Source organism: Mytilus edulis, chromosome 3, assembly GCF_963676685.1.
Source record: "Mytilus edulis chromosome 3, xbMytEdul2.2, whole genome shotgun sequence".
In the NCBI taxonomy this organism is placed as follows: domain Eukaryota; kingdom Metazoa; phylum Mollusca; class Bivalvia; order Mytilida; family Mytilidae; genus Mytilus; species Mytilus edulis.
Window position 1 is genome coordinate 104,889,529 of NC_092346.1, and position 20,035 is coordinate 104,909,563.

The 20,035-nt window shown below is 34.5% G+C and overlaps 2 long non-coding RNA genes across 3 annotated transcripts in view; one reads left to right on the top strand and one right to left on the bottom strand.

Moving 5' to 3' along the window:
- LOC139515013 (uncharacterized) overlaps nucleotides 1-20,035 on the top strand; it is a 38,467-nt gene extending 18,432 nt beyond the window's left edge. Inside the window, exon 2 of the long non-coding RNA XR_011662797.1 lies at nucleotides 19,556-20,035. This is a non-coding gene — a long non-coding RNA (uncharacterized lncRNA). The remainder of the gene's footprint in view (nucleotides 1-19,555) is intronic.
- LOC139518087 (uncharacterized) lies at nucleotides 2,660-16,651 on the bottom strand. Of its 2 annotated transcripts, none has more exons than XR_011663293.1 (3): nucleotides 16,277-16,651; nucleotides 15,149-15,256; nucleotides 2,660-2,790 (listed from the first exon to the last, which is right to left on the bottom strand). It is a non-coding gene; the product is annotated as an uncharacterized lncRNA (long non-coding RNA). The 2 variants fall into 2 exon arrangements; XR_011663292.1 differs by having other exon boundaries at nucleotides 16,311-16,638.

Sequence of the window (20,035 nt, forward strand, 5' to 3'; positions counted from 1 at the left end):
ACGGAAACTTCCAAACTTAAGGCATCTGTATTTAAAGTATGGAGCATCCAGGTCGTTCGCCGTCTAAAATATAAAGCTTTTAAGAAGTGAACTAACGCTGTCGCCGCCGCCGCCGCCGGATCACCATTCCTATGTCGAGCTTTCTGCGACAAAAGTCGCAAGCTCGACAAAAACAAGAATGTGTCCATCGTACACCGTTCCCCACTTGCCCTATCATTTTCTTTGTTCAGTGGACCGTGAAATAGGGAAAAAAACCTTCTTTGGCATTAAGCTTAGAAAAAATCATATTATTGGAAACATATGTACTAAGTTTCAAGTTTATTGGACCTGACCTTCAACAAAAACTACCTTGACCAAAACATTTAACCTGAAGCGAGAAAACGGACGAAGGAGCAGACGCATAGACCGGAAAACTAATGCCCATTTACTATCGTAGGTGGGGCATAAAAAAATTAATCATGATTTTCTGCCAATATGCACATTTACATAGCATGTCCTAACTATCTAAAAAATTCATGAAACTCTGTTGTGGTCTTTAGACAGATTTTATGACAAAATGTTGTAGGAGTATATAGAAAATCAATGAATTGATAATTTCATAATTTCCTCATTATCTACAAAAATTTATAAAACTCTGTTAAGTGGTTTCAGAGGAGTTGCAATAACGAAAACAGGACTGACAGACCGATGGATCAAAAGCATTGTACCATAAAGAACTTTGTTTGGTTTGGTATAATAAAGGGTCTGCTAAATAATGTAAGGCTGAGATAAATTAGTCATTTGGTCACACCAGTTTTTTGGCGAGGTTCGTTTTGTTCAGTCTGTGATGTTCTTTGTTGTGTTTTGCATTCTGTTGTTGGTTTTTTAATCTTTCTCTTTTTTTTTGCCGTGGTTTTGTCAGTTTATTATTGACTTATGTGTTTGAATAAGCCTTTAGTATCTTTCGCCTCTCTCTTCGGTCAATTTTATTATGTGGGACATACAGATTTAGACCCAAACTTGTCTCTGATTGTTTCGTGATTATTTCAGATGTAAATCATACTATAAAATTGAGTATGGAAATGGGGAATGTGTCAAGGAGACAACAACCCGACCATAGAGCAGACAACAGCCGAAGGCCACCGATAGATCTTCAATGTAGCGAGAAACTCCCGCACACGGAGGTGTCCGTCAGCTGGCCCCTAGTTCAGTGATAATGGACGTCATACTAAGCTCCGAATTATACACAAGAAACTAAAATTATAAATCATACAAGACTAACAAAGGTCAGAGGCTCCTAACTTGGGACAGGCGCAAAATTGCGGCGGGATTAAACATGTTTTTTGAGATCTCAACCCTCCCCTATACCTGTAGCCAATGTAGAAAAAACAAACGCGAAACAATACGCACAGTAAAACTCAGTTTAAGAGAAGTCCGAGTCCGATGTCAGAATATGAAACAAAAGAAAATAAACAAAATGACAATAATACATAAATAACAACAGACTACTAGCAGTTATTGACATGCCAGAACCAGACCTTAATTAAACTGATTGAAAGATTATGTCTTCATCATATGAATATCAGGCACAATCCCTCCTGTTAGGGGTTTAGTATTATACCGTCATGAAATATACAACCCTCTTATTTACAATATCATTTGATCAACACCTATTTACAAGGGTCTATTTTATATGATTTTTCTCATTGTTGAAGGCTGTATGGTTGCATATAACTGCTTACATCCACTTTATTTGAACTTCAGTGGATACATGTAGGCGTCTCATTGGCAATCATACCACATCTCCGTATTGTTACAGTATTGTATCAGTACTGTTACCTAATAACAGGACAAAACAAGACAGCAATTTGACAAAACTAAAGACATACATACTTGATTTTACTTCTCTAAAGATATAAACAAAATTTTCATAGTTCGTATCTGAACATGTACACAGCCATGGGAATTTTAAGGGACTATATTTCAGTGTGCATATATTTAGTAGCTAATCTGGCTACTTCCTGTTTATCAGACCGGTACCTTAGAAAAGAATTGTGACAATATATCCAATCTTTTCAAAAACCAAAGACTAACGTCACTAGGAGCAGCAGTTAGTTGTCATAGATACTCTAGATAGAAAGATAATCTGCCACTTTTATAAAAGGGACTACACATAGTTTTTGAAAGGGTATAAACGGTTTGTGCCGAAATTACTTTCTTTAGTCCAGAAACTCATTTGTGCTAAATGGTAATCTCCACCCACATTTAGGACTGGCAGTTATTTGTAGTTTTTATCAACAGCTTGCACTTTTTCTAAATTATATTTGCTTCTTTTAAGACTGACCAAAACTGTTTTTTTACCATTGTGGTTTGATTAAGGTAGTGTATATCAAACAGCTGTTGGAAATATTTTGGACAACCCTCTTATTTACAATATCATTTGATCAACACCTAGTGGTCTTTGGTGGTATCTCGCATAACATTAATAAGGTCTTTTTTAAAAGGCAACTTGAAATTATTGGTTCCATATTTATGTGCTATAGCAAATGTATGGGCTGCTGATCTGCAATATTGCAATATATGATAGCAATATATTCTTATGTTTTCAATGACCCCTTATTTCTTCACTCCACTTTATAAGATAGAAATAAATGTTATTCCATATTTTATTGGTTTTTTTAAAGGTATCATAATTTACACATAAAGACAAAACTAAGCACAGTGAAAAAAGTCTACTCTGTCCTGTAAAGTTTGAGATGTTTTTGTTGTTCAATCTTTATCACTTGTATGGAAACACTAAATCTTGATAACCTACAACAGAAAAATTATCACTTTTATTTCAATTCAATTGTTGCAGTTATCATGCATGTAATAGAGAAAATGATAAATTAGAGGCTTCAATGAGCCTGTGTCACTCACATGATACTTTTATTTACAATTGATGCATGATACAGAAATTGTCCATACCAACCGTCAGTGTTTACCATACAATACAGTACTTCTATACACTGTCTGTATACAGTATTTGTCGGATTTTGTCCATACCTATCGTCGATGTTTGACATAAAATACAATACTCCTATATACCGTATATCAACAGTATTTGTCTATACCTACCGTCGGTGGTTAACATACAATATAGTGCTCCCATAAACCGTCTATCAACAGTATTTGTCTATACCTACCGTCGATAGTTAACATACAATATAGTGCTCCTATATACCATCTATCAACAGTATATGTCTATACCTACCGTCGGTGGTTAACATGCAATATAGTGCTCCTATATACCGTCTATCAACAGTATTTGTCTATACCTACCGTCGGTAGTTAACATACAATATAGTGCTCCTATATACCATCTATCAACAGTATTTGTCTATACCTACCGGCGGTGGTTAACATACAATATAGTGCTCCTAAATACCATCTATCAACAGTATTTGTCTATACCTACCGTCGGTGGTTAACATACAATATAGTCCTATATACCGTCTATCAACAGTATTTGGCTATACCTACCGTCGATGCTTAACATACAATATAGTGCTCCTATATACCGTTTATCACCAGTATTTGTCTATACCTACCGTCGGTGGTTAATATCCGATATAGTGCTCCTATATACCGTCTATAAACAGTATTTGGATATACCTACCGTCGATGCTTATCATACAATATAGTGCTCCTATATACTGTCTATCAACAGTATTTGTCTATACCTACTGTCGATAGTTAACATACAATATAGTGCTCCTATATACCATCTATCAACAGTATCTGTCTATACCTACCGTCGGTAGTTAACATACAATATAGTGCTCCTATATACCATCTATCAACAGTATATGTCTATACCTACTGTCGATAGTTAACATACAATATAGTGCTCTTTGATACCGTCTATCAACAGTATCTGTCTATACCTACCGTCGGTAGTTAACATACAATATAGTGCTCCTATATACCATCTATCAACAGTACATGTCTATACCTACCGTCGGTAGTTAACATACAATATAGTGCTCCTATATACCGTCTATCAACAGTATCTGTCTATACCTACCGTCGGTAGTTAACATACAATATAGTGCTCCTATATACCGTATATCAACAGTATTTGTCTATACCTACTGTCGATAGTTAACATACAATATAGTGCTCCTATATACCATCTATCAACAGTATATGTCTATACCTACCGTCGGTGGTTAACATACAATATAGTGCTCCTATATACCGTCTATCAACAGTATTTGTCTATACCTACCGTCGGTAGTTAACATACAATATAGTGCTCCTATATACCATCTATCAACAGTATTTGTCTATACCTACCGTCGGTGGTTAACATACAATATAGTGCTCCTATATACCGTCTGTCAACAGTATTTGTCTATACCTACCGTTTGTAGTTAACATACAATATAGTGCTCCTATATACCGTCTATCAACAGTATTTGTCTATACCTACCGTCGGTGGTTAACATACAATATAGTGCTCCCATTAACCGTCTATCAACAGTATTTGTCTATACCTACTGTCGGTAGTTAACATACAATATAGTGCTCCTTTATGCCATCTATCAACAGTATATGTCTATACCTACCGTCGGCAGTTAACATACAATATAGTGCTCCTATATGCAGTCTATCAACAGTATTTGTCTATACCTACCGTCGGTGGTTAACATACAATATAGTGCTCCCATATACCGTCTATCAACAGTATTTGTCTATACCTACTGTCGGTAGTTAACATACAATATAGTGCTCCTATATACCGTCTATCAACAGTATTTGTCTATACCTACCGTTTGTAGTTAACATACAATATAGTGCTCCTATATACCGTCTATCAACAGTATTTGTCTATACCTACCGTCGGTGGTTAACATACAATATAGTGCTCCCATAAACCGTCTATCAGCAGTATTTGTCTATACCTACTGTCGGTAGTTAACATACAATATAGTGCTCCTATATACCATCTATCAACAGTATATGTCTATACCTACCGTCGGTGGTTAACATACAATATAGTGCTCCTATATACCGTCTATCAACAGTATTTGTCTATACCTGACGTCGGTAGTTAACATACAATATAGTGCTCCTATATACCGTGTATCAACAGTATGTGTCTATACCTACTGTCGGTAGTTAACATACAATATAGTGCTCCTATATACTGTCTATCAACAGTATTTATCTATACCTACCGTCGGTAGTTAACATACAATATAGTGCTCCTATATACCGTCTATCAACAGTATTTGTCTATACCTACTGTCGGTAGTTGACATACAATATAGTGCTCCTATATACCGTTTATCAGCAGTATTTGTCTATACCTACTGTCGGTAGTTAACATACAATATAGTGCTCCTATATACCGTTTATCAACAGTATTTGTCTATACCTACCGTCGCTGGTTAACATACAATAGAGTGCTCTTTGATACCGTCTATCAACAGTATCTGTCTATACCTACTGTCGGTAGTTGCTCCTATATACCGTCTATCACCAGCATTTGTCTATACCTACCGTCGGTGCTTAACATAAGATATAGTGCTTCTATATACCGTCTATCAACAGTATTTTTCTATACCTACCGTCAGTGGTTAACATACAATATAGTGCTCCTATATACCGTCTATCACCAGTATTTGTCTATACCTACCGTCGGTGGTTAACATACAAGATAAAGCTCCCATATACCGTTTATCAACAGTATTTGTCTATACCTACTGTTGGTAGTTAACATACAATATAGTGCTCCTATATACCATCTATCAACAGTATACGTCTATACCTACCGTCGGTGGATAACATACAATATAATGCTCCCATATACCGTCTATCAACAGTAACTGTCTATACCTACTGTCGGTAGATAACATACAATATAGTGCTTCTATATACCGTCTATCAACAGTATTTGTCTATACCTACCGTCGGTGGTTAACATACAATATAGTGCTCCTACAATGTATATACCGTCTATCAACAGTATTTGTCTATACCTACCGTCGGTGGTTAACATACAATATAATGCTCCCGTATACCGTCTATCAACAGTATTTGTCTATACCTACTGTCGGTAGTTAACATACAATATAGTGCTCCTATATACCATCTATCAACAGTATATGTCTATACCTTCCGTCGGTGGTTCACATACAATATAATGCTCCCATATACTGCTATCAACAGTATTTGTATATACCTACCGTCGGTAGTTAACATACAATATAGTGCTCCTATATACCGTCTATCAACAGTATTTGTCTATACCTACCGTCGGTGGTTAACATACAATATAGTGCTCCCATTAACCGTCTATCAACAGTATTTGTCTATACCTACTGTCGGTAGTTAACATACAATATAGTGCTCCTTTATGCCATCTATCAACAGTATATGTCTATACCTACCGTCGGCAGTTAACATACAATATAGTGCTCCTATATGCAGTCTATCAACAGTATTTGTCTATACCTACCGTCGGTGGTTAACATACAATATAGTGCTCCTATATACCGTCTATCAACAGTATTTGTCTATACCTACTGTCGGTGGTTAACATACAATATAGTGCTCCTATATACCGTCTATCAACAGTATTTGTCTATACCTACCGTTTGTAGTTAACATACAATATAGTGCTCCTATATACCGTCTATCAACAGTATTTGTCTATACCTACCGTCGGTGGTTAACATACAATATAGTGCTCCCATAAACCGTCTATCAGCAGTATTTGTCTATACCTACTGTCGGTAGTTAACATACAATATAGTGCTCCTATATACCGTCTATCAACAGTATTTGTCTATACCTACTGTCGGTAGTTGACATACAATATAGTGCTCCTATATACCGTTTATCAGCAGTATTTGTCTATACCTACTGTCGGTAGTTACCATACAATATAGTGCTCCTATATACCGTTTATCAACAGTATTTGTCTATACCTACCGTCGCTGGTTAACATACAATATAGTGCTCTTCGATACCGTCTATCAACAGTATCTGTCTATACCTACTGTCGGTAGTTGCTCCTATATACCGTCTATCACCAGCATTTGTCTATACCTACCGTCGGTGCTTAACATAAGATATAGTGCTCCTATATACCGTCTATCAACAGTATTTTTCTATACCTACCGTCAGTGGTTAACATACAATATAGTGCTCCTATATACCGTCTATCACCAGTATTTGTCTATACCTACCGTCGGTGGTTAACATACAAGATAAAGCTCCCATATACCGTTTATCAACAGTATTTGTCTATACCTACTGTCGGTAGTTAACATACAATATAGTGCTCCTATATACCATCTATCAACAGTATATGTCTATACCTACCGTCGGTGGATAACATACAATATAATGCTCCCATATACCGTCTATCAACAGTAGTTGTCTATACCTACTGTCGGTAGTTAACATACAATATAGTGCTTCTATATACCGTCTATCAACAGTATTTGTCTATACCTACCGTCGGTGGTTAACATACAATATAGTGCTCCTACAATGTATATACCGTCTATCAACAGTATTTGTCTATACCTACCGCCGGTGGTTAACATACAATATAGTGCTCCTATATACCATCTATCAATAGTATATGTCTATATCTACCGTCGGTTGTTAACATACAATATAATGCTCCCATATACTGCTATCAACAGTATTTGTCTATACCTACCGTCGGTAGTTACCATACAATATAGTGCTCCTATATACCGTCTATCACCAGCATTTGTCTATACCTACCGTCGGTGCTTAACATAAGATATAATGCTCCCATATACCGTCTATCAACAGTAGTTGTCTATACCTACTGTCGGTAGTTAACATACAATATAGTGCTTCTATATACCGTCTATCAACAGTATTTGTCTATACCTACCGTCGGTGGTTAACATACAATATAGTGCTCCTACAATGTATATACCGTCTATCAACAGTATTTGTCTATACCTACCGCCGGTGGTTAACATACAATATAATGCTCCCATATACCGTCTATCAACAGTATTTGTCTATACCTACTGTCGGTAGTTAACATACAATAGAGTGCTCCTATATACCATCTATCAATAGTATATGTCTATATCTACCGTCGGTTGTTAGCATACAATATAATGCTCCCATATACTGCTATCAACAGTATTTGTCTATACCTACCGTCGGTAGTTAACATACAATATAGTGCTCATATATACCGTCTATCAACAGTATTTGTCTATACCTACCGTCGGTAGTTAACATACAATATAGTGCTCCTATATACCGTCTATCAACAGTATTTGTCTATACCTACCGTCGGTGGTTAACATACAATATAGTGCTCCTATATACCGTCTATCAACAGTATTTGTCTATACCTACCGTCGGTGGTTAACATACAATATAGTGCTCCCATAAACCGTCTATCAACAGTATTTGTCTATACCTACTGTCGGTAGTTAACATACAATATAGTGCTCCTATATACCATCTATCAACAGTATATGTCTATACCAACCGTCGGTGGTTAACATACAATATAGTGCTCCTATATACCGTCTATCAACAGTATTTGTTTATACCTACCGTCGATAGTTAACATACAATATAGTGCTCCTATATACCATGTATCAACAGTATGTGTCTATACCTACTGTCGGTAGTTAACATACAATATAGTGCTCCTATATACTGTCTATCAACAGTATTTATCTATACCTACCGTCGGTAGTTAACATACAATATAGTGCTCCTATATACCATCTATCAACAGTATTTGTCTATACCTACCGTCGGTGGTTAACATACAATATAGTGCTCCTATATACCGTCTATCAACAGTATTTGTCTATACCTACTGTCGGTGGTTAACATACAATATAGTCCTCCTACAATATATATACCGTCTATCAACAGTATTTGTCTATACCTACCGTCGGTGGTTAACATACAATATAGTGCTCCCATATACCGTCTATCAACAGTATTTGTCTATACCTACTGTCGGTAGTTAACATACAAAATAGTGCTCCTAAATACCGTCTATCAACAGTATTTATCTATACCTACCGTCGGTAGTTAACATACAATATAGTGCTCCTATATACCGTCTATCAACAGTATTTGTCTATACCTATCGTCAGTGGTTAACATGCAATATAGTGCTCCTATATACCGTCTATCAACAGTATATGTCTATACCTACCGTCGGTGGTTAACATACAATATAGTGCTCCCATAAACCGTCTATCAACAGTATTTGTCTATACCTACTGTCGGTAGTTAACATACAATATAGTGCTTCTATATACTGTCTATCAACAGTATTTTGCTATACCTACCGTCGGTGGTTAACATACACTATAGTGCTCCTATATACCGTATTTCAACAGTATTTGTCTATACCTACTGTCGGTAGTTAACATGGAATATAGTGCTCCTATATACCATCTATCAATAGTATATGTCTATACGTACCGTCGGTAATTAACATACAATATAATGCTCCCATATACCGTCTATCAACAGTATTTGTCTATACCTACTGTCGGTAGTTAACATGGAATATAGTGCTCCTATATACCATCTATCAATAGTATATGTCTATACGTACCGTCGGTAATTAACATCAATATAATGCTCCCATATACTGCTATCAACAGTCACTGGGGTAAAGCTGATGACCGTAACTGCATTCACGGTCATCCCAAGATGTCGGATGAAAAATTAGGTCAGTTTCTGTATTGTCTGTTAAAGTGTTTCTATATCATTTTCTTTACAAATCATACATTGAAACGATGTAAATTTATAAAAGAATCACTCGGAAATCACTAATTACTTCTGAGAAATGTGCATGAAACGGGAAATTCGATTTGAAAAAATCGCCAAGATGACCGTAAATCACAATCGAGATGACCGTAACAGAATCAGCGATTCATAACAAGGCTGACCGTAACTGCTTTTAAGATGACCGTAATTTGTAAATGATGACCGTAACTTTTAAAGGATGACCCTCAATTCTAAGAAATATCCGTATTTATATAACTATCTTTTTGTATCAAATGATTAATCGTGTTGGTATACACATATTAATATGAAAGTTTTATCCTATAGGTAGAAGAAAATAAGACGTGCTTCAAATGCAAAGATTACCATATGTATCTTTTTTACAGTAGAGGGTTCAATTTTTAAAATGAATTTGCCAAAAGACATGCGGTGCACAGCCTTCAACTGCTCGACAAAAGATTTTTTTTTGTTTCTGGGATTCCTTTTAATGACATATAATAAATACACATTTTTAAAAATGCCAAGAAATTGCATGTACACCCATTGATATTATATCGTCTTTCATTTTGTGGTGCAAATAAAATAACAGAAATATTTTGAAAATATCATTCGAATAAACTAGTGAAGGTGAGCTCCAGCAAAGTAGATCCTTAAAATAGTATTGTACGAAAAGCGTATCACAAGGCGGAACGTTGTCAATTTGTATATATACAGAAATGTTATTCATACAGTCAGGATTCTACTTCTTCAAAATTATCTCCCCATTACGCCAGTTCATGCTCACAGTCGTAGAAATGGAAGCCATTGTAGGGATGACGCTCTGCCAATTTTGCTCTTGAAAACTGATAAATTTATCCACATAGCACCACTACGATCGATCGTTATATGTCAGTTATATTTTAAAATACAAATGTATCTACTAGCTAATGAGCAGTAGTTAATGATCTTATCTGCATTGATTCAACTTAAAAATATTGTCTGTTTGGATGTCAGATGGAATTTTTGAAAATTCTTAAGCATTTAAAAAAATTCTAATTAAATATTTCGTGGAAGGGCAGACTAAACATTTTCAGTGGTTGAAGATTATAAACCCTAGTTATCACACACACATTTTCATCATCCAAATTAAAAGACTGTCGTCAAGTAATTTTAGAAAAAATAGCTATTCGAACACACCTACTCTGTTCTTGTGATTCATTAGATAGGTATCTCAATTGACCCATATATTTCATCTTTTCGTACTGTCATTTTTTTACGTTATAAAGTCAACTTGTAGCTTTGATATATAATAATGATAGAATCTGAAGCGAGATGCTATATAAAATACTCTTGCTTTGTACGTTTTAAAGACAAAATATACACCCCAAACATGCCCTAACATAAAAAGGTTCACTCGATTTTTCTCTTTTCGATACAATCGTTACCTGTTTTGGGGAATTTTTTCTTGATTCACATAATGGAAGGGCAAACACGAACATTTTTGAACTAAAAGATTGATATGTTCTCCGTCCGTGATAAAAAAAAATCGGAGGTTATGCATTTTCTACATCCTACTTATAGATACTATATATAAAAAAGATGTGGTATTATTGCCAATGAGACAGCTATCCAGAAAAGACCAAAATGACACAAACATTAACAACTATAGGTAACCGTAAGGCCTTCAACAATGAGCAAATCCCATACCGCATAGTCAGCTATAAAAGGCCCCGATAAGAACCATGTCGTCGACTTGATATCTTATTGTTTTGCATTACTATGTAATAGATACATTGAAAACTTATGCAAATGGTGTTTTTAAAATAAGAAAATTGTCGTTTTATTTGTTTCTATTAACTTTTTAAAATTTTGTTACTATATCAAACATTACAGTTAACTTTTATCGCTTTCTCGATAAACACAGAGCTTCGATTCTTTTGTTCTATTTCAAAAGTGTTTCCGCCTGCATATATCAAGACAAATTAAGATTTTAATCTGCTTCATCTGGACCCATACACATGGGCTCGATTACCAAATATTCGTATGTATTATTAATGTTTTTAATGCTCCATTTATTGGCATTATGTTTTTCTGGTCTGTGCGTACGTTCGTCCGTTCGTCTGTTTGTTTGTCCGTTTGTCCAGCTTCAAGTTAAATAAAATTGAAACTTAGTACACATTTTCCCTATGGAATGATCTTTTTAATTCTAATGCCAAATTACAGTTTTATCCCATTTTCATAGTCCACTAAAAGGCATCCGTGTACTAGGGACACATTCATGTTTCTTCAAATTTTCGTCGTATCGCTGTAAATTTGTGTTAAAATTTTTTAACGTCGATATCAATAAATATTTCATTGTTTACGAGAAATATGCAATTTACTATCATTGTTATAAATCCTAAATATGGCCAATTATATTATGGTCATCCTATAAAAGTTACGGTCGTCCTATATAAATTACAGTCAGTCTTTACAAATTACGGTCATCCTTTACAAGTTACGGTCATCTTTTTACCAATCACGGTCATCCTTGTTTTATGTTACGGTCATCTTGAAAATATTTTGATTATGATTTACGGTCATCTTAACGATTTTTTCAAATCGAATTTCCCGTTTCATGCACATTTCTCGGAAGTAATTAGTGATTTTCGAGTGATTCTTTTATAAATTTACATCGTTTCAATGTATGATTTGTAAAGAAAATGATATAGAAACACTTTAACAGACAATACGGAAACTGACCTAATTTTTCATCCGACATCTTGGGATGACCGTGAATGCAGTTACGGTCATCAGCTTTACCCCAGTGAACAGTATTTGTCTATACCTACCGTCGGTAGTTAACATACAATATAGTGCTCCTATATACCGTCTATCAACAGTATTTGTCTATACCTACCGTCGGTAGTTAACATACAATATAGTGCTCCTATATACCGTCTATCAACAGTAGTTGTCTATACCTACCGTTGGTGGTTAACATACAATATAGTGCTCCTATATACCGTCTATCAACAGTATTTGTCTATACCTACCGTCGGTGGTTAACATACAATATAGTGCTCCCATATACCGTTGATGTCTATCAACATTATTTGTCTATACCTACTGTCGGTAGTTAACATACAATATAGTGCTCCTATATACCATCTATCAACAGTATATGTCTATACCTACCGTCGGAGGTTAACATACAATATAGTGCTCCCATATACCGTCTATCAACACTATTTGTCTATACCTACCGTCGGTGGTTAACATACAATATAGTGCTCCTATATACCGTCTAGTAACGGTATGTGTCTATACCTACTGTCGGTAGTTAACATACAATATAGTGCTCCTATATACCGTCTATCAACAGTATTTGTCTATACCTACCGTCGGTGGTTAACATACAATATAGTTCTCCTATATTCCATCTATCAACAGTATTTGTCTATACCTACCGTCGGTAGTTAACATACAATATAGTGCTCCTATATACCATCTATCAACAGTATTTGTCTATACCTACCGTCGGTGGTTAACATACAATATAGTGGTCCTATATACCGTCTATCAACAGTATCTGTCTATACCTACTGTCGGGAGTTAACATACAATATAGTGCTCCTATATACCGTCTATCAACAGTATTTGTTTATACCTACTGTCGGTAGTTAACATACAATATAGTGCTCCTATATACCGTCTATCAACAGTATTTGTCTATACCTGCCGTCGGTGGTTAACATACAATATAGTGCTTCTATATACCGTCTATCAACAGTATTTGTTTATACCTACCGTCGGTGGTTAACATACAATATAGTGCTCCTATATACCGTCTATCACCAGTATTTGTCTATACCTACCGTCGGTGGTTAACATAAGATATAGTGGTCCTATATACCGTCTATCAACAGTATTTGTCTATACCTGCCGTCGGTGGTTAACATACAATATAGTGCTCCTATATACCGTCTATCAACAGTATTTGTTTATACCTACTGTCGGTGGTTAACATACAATATAGTGCTCCTATATACCGTCTATCACCAGTATTTGTCTATACCTACCGTCGGTGGTTAACATAAGACATAGTGGTCCTATATACCGTCTATCAACAGTATTTGGCTATACCTACTGTCAGTGGTTAACATAGAATATAGTGCTCCTATATACTGTCTATCACCAGTATTTGTCTATACCTACCGTCGGTTGTTAACATGGAATATAGTGCTCCTATATACCGTCTATCAACAGTATTTGTTTATACCTACTGTCGGAGGTTAACATAGAATATAGTGCTCCTATATACCAAGAGGGATAACGGATCTGCATCTAGAATTTATCATGCTGCCCTTTTTTTTGGATTTTTAAAATTCTTGTTATCCCTCAATTTTTACATTCATCCCAAATAATACAACAGTAGTCAATTAGGGGCAGAACACCCATTGTATTATGTTTTCTTGCAGTTATATAAAAAAAAATGTATTTAAGAAAGATGGTATATTCTGGATGATATATTAGCACAACCTTGGTCAATTTGATTTCTCCAGTTACCAGGCTGTCAATTTTGAAACTATTATTTTTTCACATGAAGAATTTTGTAATACTTTAATTTATTATCAAGTTTGGTTGAAAAGTCTGAATAATTTCTGCTTTGTTCCAGTAATCAAACATTTTGTTTCATTTGCATCTATGAACATGTTATTCATTTTACACCACTCTTCAACCCTGTATAAATCTTCTTGAACATCATCATTTATATTTTCTAGATGTTTCCCCCTGATTTATGAATAGTGGTGTCATCAGCATATACAACGATATAGGTCTGTTTCACAATTTTTAATGCATAAGGGAAGGTCATTTATAAATAGCACAAACAATAGAGGACAAGGTATAGACCATTGGGGAACACCAAATTTTACATGTTGTTGTTCAGAGTTAACATTACAAATGTATACCTTTTGTTATTCAGGTACGACTTAAAAAAAACTAACAGTAGTCTCACTAAATCCATACATGTCGAGCTTTAAACAAAGAAAGTTATATTCTACCAAATCAAAAGCTTTTTTTTAAATCTTAATAAAATTGCTAGGTTTAAATTACCATCTTTCATTTCTTGCAACCATGTGTCAATGATATTAAATAAATGTCAAGCTCAATCCAGTATATATTCCAAGTTATGGACAAATGATAATGCTATTAAAAATACCAAATCATAACCAGTGCTTTTCTCTTTTTCTATTTACAGTATATGACTAGGTAATAATGATTACTTTTTTCAACCATTTTCATACTTTTTTGTTTCCTCTGCTTTTGTATCAAGGGCATAATTGTTTATGGCAAACTAAGCATCTGCATAATCAAACTATTCCTAACTATACTCTACCTCAAATTCTGGAAACTGCAGAATTTTTGTCATAGCAGTCTTATGGTAGCTGAACTATTTCTATTTTTTGTAAATCTGGGTTAATAAGTCTTTTGTCATATTCTGGGGCTATAGAAAAAAAACATTACAGAATTATCAAAATTATGTGTGTATAATGTTTGTGTACAGTCATTCAACTAAAAAAGGACAAAATTTATTTTTTTGTGTATAAATAAATAATTGTGATTTTAATGTCTTAATATTATAAAAAAAACTTCAAAAGATTAAATTTAAATTATAATCTAAACATGAAAGAGCACATATATATAAATCAACCTTTTACTCAGATTTATATCTAAAACCAGTTATAACTAGCTATAATATCTTTGACTTCACAAATATCATCATCTAATTTTACAAATCAGTATTTATTTGGTGGCACTTCCTGCACACTAAGTATGTTATGCCTTAGGTTTAATTTTGATGCAATCACATTTCAGAAGGTACATGTCTTGAACTGTTTCAATGAATAAATTACAGTTTTAAACTCAGTTTAGGCTGACCTGAGGTCAATAGTCTTAAACAATGTCATCAAACTATCAGTTTTACTGTAATATATTGATATTGTGACATTTATGGGATATGTGTTATACTAGTAGTCTCAGTTTATAACTATGTTAATGTTAATTATATACATGACATAATAATTAAATCATTGAAAAAACTATTCCAAAGATTTCTCTCAAATCATGTTTACATTTTTTTAGAGAAGAGTCTGTCTGAAATATATTCAGGGGTAGTCCAAATAATTATGACTTCTTAAAAAACTATATTATGGGGGAAAAGGGGGGGGGGGTCTATTATGTTTTTTTTCATACAGGAGGAAGACGTCAAAGCAAAAAAAAAAACCAACAAAACAAAATAAAATAATAGCCTGTCAAGACGTCCTTATATCATAATAATTTGGTCTAATTTTGGGATAATACATTTAACTTCCTTTGATGTCGGGGAGGGGATAAGTTTTGACGATTAATTATTCTTGAAACCAACAATAATTATTTCTTATTGTTACTTTGTTAAGCGAGCGCGATGTGTGATTCTCGAGTTATTTCAAAAAGGGGGGGGGGGGTGTTACTATATCAAATTTACCCAGTTTGGAGACAAGAAATATTTAAAATCTAACCATAAACTCCAATGTTCCTGCTTTTTTTAGCAGAACAAACACGATGGCATTCTCGTCTCTGTTATAATCAATAGTTAACTCATTTCTTCTTCCAGGTTATTTCTTAATCAATTATGATTATCAGCTGTCTATCTATTTACCAATGTTTATGTTAAACTGGTCCGTAATTCCATCGTAGTGTATCGATAAGTGAACACAACAGGGATCCAGTTTATTAAACGTCTGTAAACCGAGGTATATAATATACAAGGTTCCTGAGTCAGTAACCGTAACTATCACCGTGCTTTGTGCGCATGCGCAATAAACACCAACAACAAGGATAAAACATGGTACACAGTTCCGTAATTTCGTATATTTTTCTTATCTTCATACTAAAGAGCTCCAAAAGTAGGCGTGCTAAAGTGCACTGGGCGGGTCTAAAAACCGACTCTCGGTGGTTAACGTCTCTCGATGGTTAACTTTAAGTGCCTACCAAAAAAAAAGGGCATAAAATCGACGTTGTACGGCCTACAAGACGATGACAAGTTAAAATCAAAATGTTGTAAAATCCAGAATTTCAGTATCAATATGTGGCATAGTGGTATATAGAGTACAAAAATTCAACTATTTTCAAAAGCCTTATTTGAACAAATTATTATCAGGTTTTTGATTGTACCAAGTGCAGTTATAAGCTACTAGTAACCTAAAATTTCGACATTTTGTAAAGATTCGTATCAAACTCTAAGTATGAGGTGTGAAGTTTGCTCATTAATGAAGAACAATCTTTGATCTGGTTTTAATTGTTAGTTTCTGTGTCATTTTAGTATCTTGTAGAATTATACTATTTACCGGATTTGTTATCACATAAGCAACACGACGGGTGCCACATATGGAGCAGGATCTGCTTACCCTTCCAGAGCACCTGAGATCACCCCTAGTTTTTGGTGGGGTTACTGTTGTTTATTGTTTAGTTTTTCAATGTTGTGTCATGTGTACTATTGTTTGTCTGTTTGTCTTTTTCATTTTAAGCCATGGCGTTGTCAGTTTATTTTAGATTTATGAGTTTGACTGCCCCTTTTGTATCTTTCGTCCCTCATTTGTCTCATTGGCAGTCATTTCACATCTTCTTTTTTTTTATATTATGAATGATTCACAACTTATGAAAAGAAGAAAATCCTGAAATATTGGAATATGGATTGAAATACCTCTCGATATCGCCTCTCCCAGAGTATTAGTGATAACAAGAAATATTTGCCTTATGTCTTGTTGGCACAAATCCTTTCAAAATTAAGTTGTTTGTCTGAGCACAACTTTGTTATTAATCTACGGTATATTTAGATTAAGAAAACATTTGTTGTGTTTAGATTTCAAATGTAGTAAAACAGGATTAACTTTCTTGATTTGCAAATTCTGAATTTTGAATTTTGAATTATGAATGATCATTCTCGGCTTTCGAAAAAACTAGTATTTATTCTTGTTACTAATAGGATAAATTATACAATTCGTTCGAAGCTAAAATAAAACAAATTCTTTCTATATTCCGTTCAGTCATAGAGCTTCTATATACATTATCAATTTCAAAATGTATTGATGGATCTCCTGAAAAGAGTTCATCCGGAAAAGCTTTTCTAACTCACCAAATTTATAAATTCTAATTATTTTTAGCTCACCTGGCCTAAAGGGCCAAGTGAGCTTTTCCCATCACTTTGCGTCCGTCGTCGTCCGTCGTCCGTCGTCGTCGTTAACTTTTACAAAAATCTTCTCCTCTGAAACTACTGGGCCAAATATAACCAAACTTGGCCACTATCATCATTGGGGTATCTAGTTTAAAAAATGTGTCTGGTGACCCGGTCATAAACCAAGATGGCCGTCATGGCTAAAAATAGAACATAGGGGTCAAATGCAGTTTTTGGCTTATAACTCAAAAACCAAAGCATTTAGAGCAAATTTGACATCGAGTAAAATTGTTTATCAGGTAAAGAAATATCTGCCTGACATTTTCAGATGAATCACAATAATGTACAGCAAAGTAAGATTTACAAATATGTCAACTTGACCGAAATGGTCAGTTGACCCCTTTATGAGTAATTGCCCTTTAAAGTCAATTTTCAACCATTTTTCGTAAATCTTAGTAATCTTTTACAAAAATCTTCTCCTATGAAACTACTGGTCCAAATTAATCCAAACTTGGCCACAATCATCTTTGGGGTATCTTGTTTAAAAAATGTGTCCGGTGACCCGTACAACAAACCAAGATGGCCGCCATGGCTAAAAAAGGAACATAGGGGTAAAATGCAGTTTTTGGCTTATAACTAAAAAAACCAATGCATTTAGTGCAAATCGGACGTAAAGTTGTTTATCAGATTAAGATCTGCCTGCCCTGAAATTTTCAGATGAATCGGACAACCTGTTGTTGGGTTGCTGCCACTGAATTGGTTATTTTAAGGGAATTTTGACGTTTTCTGTTATTATCTTGAATATTATTTCAGATAGAGATAAACTGTAAGCAGCAATAATGTACAGCAAAATAAGACCTAAAAATAAGTTAACATGACCAAAATGGTCAATTGACCCCCTAAGGAGTTATTGTCCTTTATAGTCAATTTTTAACAATTTTCATAAAATTTGTAAATTTTTACTAACACTTTTTACTGAAACTACTGTTCAGTAAAGTAAGATGTACAAACACATCATCATCACCAAAACACAATTTTGTCATGAATCCATCTTCTTCCTTTGTTTAAAAAGTAAAATCACAAAAATACTGAACTTAGAGGAAAAAAATTTCGGAAAGTCCATAATCACATGGCAAAATTAAATAACAAAAACGCATCAAAAACGACTGGACAAGAACTGTCATATTCCTGACTTGGTACAGGCATTTTCAAATGTTAAAAAAGGTGGATGAAACCTGGTTTGAAAGCTCTACACCTCTCACGTTGATGACAGTCTCATTAAATTCCGTTATATTTATGTGTGAACTAAAGAAACATAATAAATAAAATAGTCAAAATATGGGTACAACAGTCATCATCATGTAACAATTTTAAAAGGAACAATTTAACAGAACTAAAAAAACATCTATCTACAAACACATTCATTGATATGATTTTCTTTCACTTGGGAAAACGAAACGTTGTTATCTGATGAAAAATTCTCTATTTATTCTTAATACTAGTTATTTAAAGCTTATCGGAATTTGTATCTTAAATTACAAGCGATTTGCAATGTAATCTGTTTCAGATGAAAAGTGATTTCTTTTACAGTTATAAGGTGTGGGTCACAAACCCATACGTACTCACCATCCGACCGCCCTTATCGTCATGACGGTGTTTTCCTCAACATGTCTGGTATACGGGCAACCAATGATCCTGATGTTTTGTCCTATTCAAAAGCTGATAGTGCAATGATATGTGCAATGCAGTGTGTGGAAAATAACAAATGCAATGGATTCACCATCAATAAAGGGACCTACGAATGCAATCTTCTAAGTCAGATAAATACTACAACTCAAAATGAAAGTTGGAATACATTTATTTTATGTTCCAAGTAACAATTGGACTTCACTGGAAATGTTTAGTTACACGAATCCTCATATACAGATAAAATCAAGTGAGAGAATATTTGCCAAATCTCTGGAGTAGCCACCCTTATGTAATTTTGTTTGAACATAATATAGCCTGTATAACTCTGTGTCTATAATTCTGTTCATTATATTTATATTGCAATTATATGTCGTGAAGGAT